The following is an 11,066-nucleotide window of genomic DNA, read 5'->3' on the forward strand; positions in this document are numbered from 1 at the left end:
TCCGGTCAGACCCCCATTTTTAATGCTTCTCCGGTCGTTCCTCTTGGGTCGCTCGGATATCCGCTCAGCTTGAGCCTTCTGTTTCTGTTGCTCCACGAGCTTAGCTGCTCTTGCCTCAATTAGAGCGTCGAGTTTCTCCTGGGAGAACGTCACGGTGAGGTCGTCCAGCTTCGTCCATTGTTTCCGATCGGAAGCAGGAGCGTTCCCACAGACGGCGCCAATTTGATCCTGTCCGAGTCGCTGAATCGACGGACGCTGGGCACGTGGCGCTCTCCTCTATCTCCGACCAGCTGCACAGACCTCCGACGAACCTGCACAGAAGTCGGGCCGGGGAGGAGTCCCCGGCGACGACCCTCCGACGCTCAAGTCAGGCAAGAAGAAGACGATGAAATAGCTCCGAAGATTAGCGTTTTCATACCTCCGGCAAAGTCTGCGGGCTCTTATATAGAGCTCTGAGGAGGCTGATGCACATACACCGAGGCACACACGTGTCCTCAGCCCATACCCAGTATGGGCTTGTCAGAGGAGCTTGCCTGACCCCTTACTGCTACAGTCCGAGCAAGTCTCTGATGGGATAGCATAATCTTCTGATGAGATAGCATAATCTTCTGTCTTGTCATTCTACCCCTTCTGTTTCCGCACCGAGCGGCATGCCGCTCGGCAGTCCCATCACGTCCGACCGGACTAAGGTATACGTCCGTTCGGGGTATTCCTGGTCATGTGCTCTGAACTGTTCGCAGTGTTGATACTTTATTCCTTCGGCCGAGCGGGCCATCCACTCGGCACTACTATACTGTTCATCATGAGCGTCGGAACCCCGACTTCCCGCCGGGGTGTATTGCTTCCGCTCGGAAGCTTCAGCCGTTCGTCACCACCATTATCCGCTCGGCCAAGCTTCTGGTTGGCCTTTTACCTTTCGACCTCCACGTGTCGTTGACTCTGCTAAATGGTGACTCCCATTCTTACTGCCGGATCAGGTGAGAAAAGAAATAAGAATGTAACCTTCGAGCAGCTAAAACCAGTCCAAACGCTAATTTCTTTAGCATGGTATAACGACACTCTATCCCTTTTAATAAATGACTTAGAAAGTATACAAGTTGTTGATCTTTTTTCTCCTACCCCACCAACATTGACCCGACTGCATACTCATTAGCCAATAAATACACCTACAAAGGCTCATACTGGCTTAGCAAGTATAGACAGAGCAAACAAGTAATTTTTTAACTCTTCAAAATCATTGTCGCAGTTAGCATCCCATTGTAATTTGGTCGCTCAACAAAGATTCTTAAAAAAATCAAGTTTCGATCAGCCAACCGAGAGATGAAATGAGATAGCATTGTGACTTAACTGGTCAGTCTTTACACCTTTTTCAAATTACATGGGGGAGGTCATATCTTGGAGAGCTTGCACCTTGCTTGGGATGATTTCTATTCCTCATTTGGACACAATATGCCCTAGGAAACGCCCACTTTTTTACTTTGAATAAGTATTTGTTGGGATTGAGCTTCAACCCGAACTGCTTTAAAGGCTGGCAGGTTTCTTCCATATCTATGTATAGGTATGTTGCCTGGAGGGATTTGATAAGGATATCATCCACATAAACTTTCATATTTCACCTAATCTGCTTTCAGAACACTTTGTTTATAAGTCATTGGTAATTGACCTCTGCATTCTTTAGTCCGAACGACATAACATTATAACAATAAATGCCCTTAGTGGTTATAAAGCTAACATTTTCATAATCGTCTTGGGCGAGCGGTACTTGGTGATAGGCCTGATAGACTTCCAGCATACAAATTAACTCGCATCTGGAAGCGAAATCTACTACTTAGTTGATCCGTAGCAAGGGGTAGTAGTGCTTAGGGCATGCTTTGTTGAGGTCCCTAAAGTTGTTGCATACCCTTTATTTATTTTTTTGGCTTGAACATCAAGGCAACATTAGCTAACCAACTCGGGAATTGTACCTCTCAAATGTAGTCAGCCTCCAATAGCTTATCCATATTTGCCCGAATGATCTTATTCTAGTCAGCCCCAAAAATTCTCTTTCTCGGCTTGACTAGGCGGGCGTCTGGGAAGACATGGAGTACATGCTCCATGATAGTGGGCGAGACACCTATGATCTCTATAGGCTATCAAGCAAAGACATTATTGTTACGTGTCAAACACACAACAAGCTCTTCTTTAAGTTTCGGAGGCAGGTCAACGACTACTTGGGAGTGGCTTCCGGTTGACCTGGTCGAATTTAGACCTCCTCCCTTTCTTCATATACTAAGGCGGGCGGTGCTTCCCGGATGGTGTTGACTTCCATTTTTTTGACTCTTCTGGGCAGCATTGGCCTCTGTCTTAGTGATTTCTACATAGCACTTGTGTGTTACCAGTTTATTTCGTTTGGCCTCCCTGGCCTAGTCATCCATAGAAAATTTTATTTTTTGACAAAAGGTTGAAACAATTGTCTGGAATTTATTTAGGGTCAGTTGACCCAAAATAACGTTGTAGACCGAGGATGAGTCCACACTATGAAAGTTAATCGACGTGTCCGCATTAAGGACTCTTCCCCTAAGGACACAACCAACTTTATTTGACTGAGCGGCTGGATCTCATTGTCAGTGAAGCCATACAAAGGCGTCGGCATGGGTTGAAGCTCATTCGGCTCTATCTGCAACTGCTCGAACGCTTGCTTGAAAATGATGTTGGTCGAGCTACCCGTGCCAATAAAAGAGCGATGAATATTATAATCGACTATAATAGCCTTAACTATTAAAGAATCATCATGAAAGACTTTCACCCCCTCTAAATCCTTGGACTCGAAACTAATTTCAGGGTCTTGTGCCATCTCTTAGCTATAGTCGACCGCGTTAATCTCTAGCCTACGGACATGCGACTTTTTTATCTGATTGGAGTCCCCATCAGTCGGTCTTATGGTGATCATACCAATATCACCCCAAGCTGTATTATTATGATTTTCTTCCTGTTGTGTTATGACCTGCTCCTGCTCGACTCTGGCGGGGGCTTGTGCTCGATTTCCTTGTTGCGGGGGTGTCCTCTGACGCCAATCAGCATCTCGATAATCTCTCATGGGTGGGTCGTTCAACTGTCGATAAGTTTAACGGTCAGGAGATGGTGAGCGCCAGCGATATCCTGGATGGGCAATCTTATGATTCGCTAAATTGTAATGATAATGGTCTTGAGTATCATGGGTTGTAGAATGATGGTATATGCAAAATCTGGGTGGAGCCCATCTAAGGGGCTCAGGATACTTCACCCGATTGGCCTTCACATGTTGTACATCTTGAGGTCGGGGCTTGGGATGACCTGGTTGAGGGCCCGCTCGGGCTCCTCTAAGTTGTGGAGGCGGAGGAGGCACTCGGTGCTCTGGAACGAATGCTTGGGCAGGTCCGGAGACTTTCTTTTTTTAGTTCACTTATGGTTCCTCCACATCGATATAGTTGGTCACTCGGGTGAGTAAATGATCGAAGTCTCTGGGTGGTCGCCTGATGAGCGAGCGGAAGAAATTATTGTTGGAAAGCCCTTGGGAGAAGACACTCAGCAAAATCTTCGGGGTGGCCAAGGGCACGTCCATGACCACCTAGTTGAACTTCTTAATGTAAGCTCAGAGCATCTCTTTGGGCCCTTTCTTAAGCGAGAAAAGACTCAAGGGGGTCTTGTGGTAATGCCAGCTGTTGATGAAATGATGAAGGAAAGACTTGTGAAACTCTTTGAAATTGTGTATAGACTCGGTTGACAGTCGCATAAACCGCCTTTGTGTCGAGCCCGAGAGTGTGTTGAGAAAAACTCGGCACTTTACACTGCAATATTTTTGAACTTTAGTAGATGGTCCTCAATTGTTCCTGAGTATTCACCTATAGTCAAAGTACGATAATATTTTGGCAGCTTGTCGTCTAGCACCCCTAGGCGAAAGGTGTGCTAATCCACTAGGGAGAGCCACAAGTTACTGGGGCTTTGCCTTTACGCCCCTCTCGAACAAGTGCTTCCCCAGAAGATTCTGGTGGTAGTCCTTCTTGGCCCATGTATTCGGGTGGTGTATGGAAGAGCGCCTGATGGTGCGTGATTGGTGAGTGAGGCGCAGGAGGCAGATATGCTAGTGGAACATAAGGAGAGTCTAGGCCAGCCGCCAGGGGAAGGGCTGATGTTCCATCGGGCCTTCCTCCTGAGCTTCTCTTTCCCTCTAATGCGTTGTTATTGACGCGATGAGATTGGGTGGCGAGTACCACCAGTAGCTGCTTGTTGTTGCTGTTGTACTAGTTTTTGTACCCGAGCATTGATCAACATCTCCAGCTCCTCTGGAGTCAATGCGACGATGGTGAGTCATCCAGCTTCTTCCATCTCTGAGCTTCAATTTCAAGCGAAGATTCCCATAGCCAACGACAAATATGATCCTATTGAAAGCTAGAGGTGGAATGCTGGGTAGGTGTATACTACATTGACTGGATGAAGACCTCTATGTTGACTCATAGACTCTTGGTCGGTGCGCTAAGCTTCCTGTGCACACTCAAACAAGTCAATAGAACGTTAGTGCCAAAAACCAGGGAAGGAGTCCCTCGCAAAGACCCTCCGATTCTCAAGTCAGTATATCGTCCGAGCGGGAAGTAGAACAGTAGTAATAATAACAAGATACATGCAGTGCAATGTATCAAGTGTGTGTACTTCGCCGTCGGAGAGGACCCTTTATTTATATATCACCTCTATAGCCTCCATAATCATGAGATGACAGAGAATGTTTGGTGTCAGAAATTGTTAAGCAATGGAATATATGTATGCTGGAAGGAGTATAGCCCTAGACCAAGGAATCTTCTGTCGCACATGTGCACCCTTTTTGTTATTGACGTTATCAATGAAGCGATTAAAGAAAAATGTTGTGATACTAGGCCGGCTGAGCAGAAGTACAAAGAAATATTCTCTGATAAACGGTTGTTATTATTTGATAGATTGTTATAATTCTCTGACTAGTTTGCTCCCTGGATATATCTTGGACAGGGGTTGGCTTGATCGGGTATCCATTGTAGTGAAGGATGAAGTGAACCTTGATTCTGATACTCTGAGAAAAATACCACCATGTCTTTATGATCACTTGACTGTATGTTATGACTTTGGATATCTGAGTGAAATACCACCTTATCTTTATGGCCGCTTGATTATATATTGTAACTCTAGAGATCTGAGTGGAATTCAACCCTATCTTTATGGTCGCTCGACTGTATGTTGTGACTCTGAAGTTCTGAGTAAAATCTCGCCATGTCTTTATGGTAGCTCGAATGTATGTTATGACTCTAGAGATCTGAGTGAAACTATAGAAACAAGTCTCTCTGGTCAGAGCAATTTTATGACCGTCCAGTTGTATACTCGGGTTGCGTGCATCTGGAGTATGAGGAATTGAACTTCAAGAGGCCTGACCAGCCTCTTGGTTGGACATCCTTACGACTGAAGGTTGGTTCCTAATTACTAAAGTAATATCTTGAGCTATTTAAATCCGGTCGAATTTCTAAAAGTGACCCAGCCTGTCTTGTAGAGCTAAGGATACTAAGGCCTATAATTGACCATCCCTTTAACCCAGCCGACCATACATAGGAGGGCAAGAGAATGAACAGGAAGACCCGCATATTTGTATGATCGTATATTCAGTTGTACCCCAAATGAAAGGTTGGATGGTTAAGGCTCAACCCAGTATTCCCGCTGGTTGTCCTTTGGGTCGGCCAGGGCATGCATAGTAGGCGGTCGAACACACAAAGTGCTATAATGCCTCTGTTCCTTACGCACGACCGACCTATAGATTGATTGTCCTTGAATTAAGGTACCTAAGTACTGGGCTAGAGGATAGACCCCTTTCAAGGGTGACCTTTTAACTACCACCTCTCCTTGACTTGGACCACCACCTCACCTTAACTTAGACCTTCCATGTCCACTTGGGATCCACTTTTAACACCCCATATCATTAGTCACCCCTTCAAGTGTAGTCGAAGGAGGCTAATAGCCCACTGACTGGACCTAAGTACCCTTTTGGCCCGACCAAGGATATTCTCGCCCATCCTTAAGGGTCACAACTAATTATTCTTGAAATAAATTATGTCAATAACTTGGATTCTAATAATGTACTATTAATACGTTGGAAGGCATTTTTCAACACAATGATTCAGCTGTCTCTTCAATCATAAATGCCCTTTTATGGACTAGTGTCACGTGCCCCACTAGCGCATTCTCTGAAGTGACAGCTAACACATGCCTCTTCATATAGACTAATGACACTATTCCCTTTGCTAATTGTCAATCAACGGTTAGCAAGGGTCATACTTCTTACATCGAACGGACGTAATGGGATTGCATCCTATAGTTTATATTTAAAAACCCTAAGTGACGCAGAAGTGCATCACTTTGCGCTTCATCTTCTTCGTTCTCTCCTCCGATGAATTCCTCCAAGCAGTCTATCTTTTTCTTGATCTCCGACTAGTAAGTGCTTTTCCCCCAAACCTTTCGTTGCCTTTCTTGTATTCTTATGGCCCAGGAATCAATTTCTCCCTGATACACCTTTATTCATTTCGATTTTGACAATGCTAACTAATATGCTCTCAACCTACAATATAATATCTATGAAAACTATCCTATCTGTCTCCCAACCCCTCAAGATCATCACCCCCAAGGCTTTGCCACTTTTTTCAATGACCAAATGAAAGTTGGTTTGTATTTTATGATTCCCACCTTTCTTTGTGAGCTAAGTTAATATTTTAACATTCCCCTCTCCCAACTTGCCATGAACGCATTTCGCAGTATGTGCGGTATGTTCATTCTGTTTCATCTGTTTGATATCCTCCTACTCCTCATAATTTTTATCTATTTTTGTATCAAAAAAAAATCAGAACCAGAGGTCTTTTTGTTTCAATCTAGCCAGAAGGTTGTATTTTTTAAAGACCTGTCATCTTCTAACTATTGGTGCTGGATGTTCCAGCTAATCAAACTTAAGTTTTGATATTGGAAATGGTTCAAAGTTAAGTTATGTTGTTTATCTAATAAGTTGAACTGAGTGTGTAAAAAAGTCCTAAATGATCTTAGGCAAAGAAAAGTACTAGTTAAGGCTAGACAAGTGGAAAGCCCTAACTGCGATTATGTAATGAAGTCCTGGTCTAGGGCTCTGGGTGAAATCTTGGTGGGTCGAGGACTTTGGGCAAAATTCTAGAGTCGAAGACTCTAGGTGAAAATCTTAGGAGTCGTGGACACCAGGTCAAAAACTGGATGGGTCATGGATCGGACGTCCAACATGAAGTTTTGAAGTCTCGGACGCTGAGCAAAAGTCCAGACGATCTAGAGGACCGCTGTAGCAAAAGGTAATCTCTCCTGAGAGGAGTAGGTGAGGACACATTCCTCAAAGAGGGAATAGTAGGTGTCAGTCTGACCTAGAGTTTCAGTAAAACTCAAAATCAGAACCAGACAGTCCTAAGACTGTCAAAATCATACTTCGTTTATTGTTTATTACTGGACTAACTTCATTTTCCTGAAAGGAGAATTTAGCATAGAAGCTAGTCCTAGCGCTCGGAGGGTGGTCCGAGAGCCTAGAGTTGCTATAAGCGTCTGGAGTTGCTCCAGGCGCCCAAGATGGTTTTGGCGAAGTGGCACCTCAACAGGGTGTTTGGTCAGTAGCCCTGGCGGTCTGAGCGTCCGGAGATGCTCTAGAAGCCCAGACGTCCAAAAATAGATCTGTATGGCGAGATGGAGAGCAATTATTGGTCGGGCAACGTCACAGTCCAAGCTCCCGGGGGTGGTTTGGGTGTCCAGAAGTGGATAACTTTTGCCATATCAAGTTTTAATAAGAGCACATCACGTCAGCCCTGTGGGGGCACCCAGGGAAGGTTCCAGGCACCCAGAGTGGGTTATAAAAGGAGGATTCGAGTAGTACCTCAAATACAACATTTGAACATCTTCCGCTTCTGCGTGCTGCTTAGAAAACACTTCTACGATGGCCAAATGTTGTTCTAACGACCGAAGGCTCAATTCTTCAATTCTATAGATTACCGGTACATTTTATTTTAGTTCTTTAAAAAGTTATAAATCTTTACTTATACTATTTTAATCTGATAGTGATTGCTCATTTAAAGCATTCTTATGTATGAGCCTTGGAGTAGGAGTCGTCACAAGCTCCGAACCAAGTAAATCTTGGTGTGTTAGTAGTGTTTGTTTTTTACTTTTCATTTCCACTGCATGTTATTCTGATCGAACATTTTCCAAAAAATGTAAAAGTTACGAGTGCTATTCACCCTTCTCTAATGCAACGATCCTACACCAACAAGAAGTGGAAGGATGCTTCTTCATTGGGATGCCTGAGCAGACCTCCTGGACTACTGCCTGGCGCCCTGATCATCCTCCACTTCCCAACCTTGGGAACTTTAAGCTAGACCCTGTCTTCATTTCACTTTTGGAGAAAGTAGGCGGAGTGCAATTCTGAGCTCCCAAATTATTACAGGAAGTACTACTGTATTTATTAGACCTAAGTCCTGTTCGAGCGAAACTTAGTTGCTCTTTCTGTAAGGCTTACAATTGGGTCCTTTATATTATCTCTAACTAAGGTTTTATTTGTTTTATACAGTGGATGCTTTCTTTGAGCACATGATTTCTACGCGCATACAAATGCAAGAAGATGCAATACTAAAATGGAGTAGGAGTTGCTGGCCGAGCGGACTCGGCAACTGGTCGTTCCTCTTGGCGAGGAGACTAGCAGCCATGCGGCTAGCCCCAGTGAGACAGTTGTGCCAAAGGCCCAACCAACCAAACCTCTTTTGATGTCTGAGGGTTCTTCCGAGGAGGAGCCATTGAAGACGAGGCATAAGAGGTGTAGGCTAGTCCTCCCTGCTCAAGCTCCCGAGAAACCCTCATCTCCCGCTCACATGTCTTCACACCACCTTATGACCATCCTAAAGGAGACCTAGGCACCATCCTCTGAACGGATCTTATCTGTGTGCCCGTCTACCTCCATTCTCCCTCTTAGTAGTCTCATTCAAGAGGCTACCTCTCAATCGATCGAGTCTACGGTCAGTACTTCTTTACCACCAACTACCATTCCTATCCCCTCTCTATAGGGAGCTATGACCTCCCCCTCCAACATAGAGCCTAAAAGGCTCTACACATTCTCGATCATGTATAACCTCCCATCCGCCCCTACCCCGACCTTCTAACTAGTGGTGTAAATGATGTTAGAGTGTATACTAAAAGCCTAGCTTTTGTAAATATTTATTTTTGAAATAAAAGAATCACATTAGTCAATATCTACATTTATTTGTTAAATGTAATTGTTGAATTAATTTATATTGTAGACAACATGGTGTGTGGTGTCACACACAGAAGATCATGTTGTCGATTCTTTATAAATTATAAATAGTTGCTCACAACTAAGATGGAAAGGAACAAACCATCAGAATAGTCGTAGTGTAATTAAGTATTAGTTTATCTTGATTAATAAATTACACTCTAAGTGTATTGAGTATGACCATTTTAGGTAAGTTATTTTTGTACTGACTTAATAAAAGAACTAGACCTTAGTTCTTATGGAAGTGTGTACTCTTAATCCTAATATAATAACAAGTACATATATTTAATATTTAATTCTTTGATTTATCAAAGGGTGAGGTTTAGCTCGATAAACCAATATGCCCGATAAGTTGAGAAATGATATTACTTATAATGTGTGTTGTTGATAATAGAAGGAATCTGTGTCCTAGTTATCTAGGTTGAGAATGTCCCCAAGAGGAGCTCATAAGGATTGTCATATTAAACCCTGCAGGTGGACTTAGTCCGACATGACAATGAAGTTGAGTGGTACTACTCTTGGAGCTAGATATTAATTAAGTGAGTTATCAGTAACTTATTTAAATTAGTGGACATTTGTTATCTTAAACATAGAGAGACTAATACACTCATGATAAGAAGGAGCTCATAATGTAATTTGGGATTGGTGCGGTAGTGCGATAATAACTCTCTAGTGGAATGAGTTATTATCGATGAACTTGAGTTATGTGTTCGGGGAGAACACGGGATACTCAAGCTCATCGGAAGGCCAAAACCAATTTCTCCTCTAGGTCCCTGTCATAGCCTCATTAAAGCCTCAAGTCCATCCAAATATAAGCTCATCTTGGTGTCTAAGAAGGGGGTCGGTCCAATGCTTGGTGACCAAGCAAGGGTCGGCCACATCCTCTTCTATGGGGGCCGACCCTATTGTTTGGTGACCAAACAAGTAGGGGCCGGCCACATTAATCAAACAAAGAGGGTTGTTTTGAATTTTTAAAATCTTCTCTTTGTAGAAAACTATAAGTTTTAAAAGAAAGATTTTAATTTTAAAAACTTTCCTTATTTGAATTAGGCCACATGATTTAATAGAGAGTTTTAAAAGTTTTAAAACTTTTCTTTTTTAACCATCCTCATGGGTTTAGAAAAAAGGAAGAGAAGTTTTAAAAATTAAAAATTTTCTATTCATGTTACAAAAGGAAACTTTTGAAAAGAAGTTTTAAATTTTAAAACATGGTTTTAATTTTTAAAACTTTCCTTTTTAACATATACTTTAGGAAAGAGAGCTTGTAAAATTTTATAAGAGGATTTCTTCTTGTAAAATTTTATAAAAAAAAAATTATTTCTTCCTATAAGTGGTCGGCCACCTTTGCTTGGTGCCCAAGCAAGGGGCCGACCAAGATTAAATCAAGACCAATCATTGATTTGGTGATTGATTCAATCAAGAGGAAAGGAAAGGAAAAAGAAAAAATTAGAGGAAGATTTTAATTTTTGTAAAAATTCTTCCCTTATTTGCCTTGGGCAAGTAATATAAAAGAAGGAGGTGAGGTGACTTCATGAGACACAACTCTTATTCTCTTGCTTGGAGATTTTCTTGGTGTGGCCGACCCTCTCTCTTCTCCCTTTCCCTTTGCTCTCTTCTCCTTGGTGGTGGTGGTGGCCGGATTTTAGAGGAAGAGGAAGAAAGCTTTTGGGTAGTGTTCATCTTGGAGGATCATCGCCCACACGCCTTCCAAGGCGAGGCGAGGAATACGGTAGAAGATCTCGAGGTCATTAGCATACAA

Source organism: Zingiber officinale, chromosome 2B, assembly GCF_018446385.1.
Source record: "Zingiber officinale cultivar Zhangliang chromosome 2B, Zo_v1.1, whole genome shotgun sequence".
Lineage (NCBI taxonomy): Eukaryota > Viridiplantae > Streptophyta > Magnoliopsida > Zingiberales > Zingiberaceae > Zingiber > Zingiber officinale.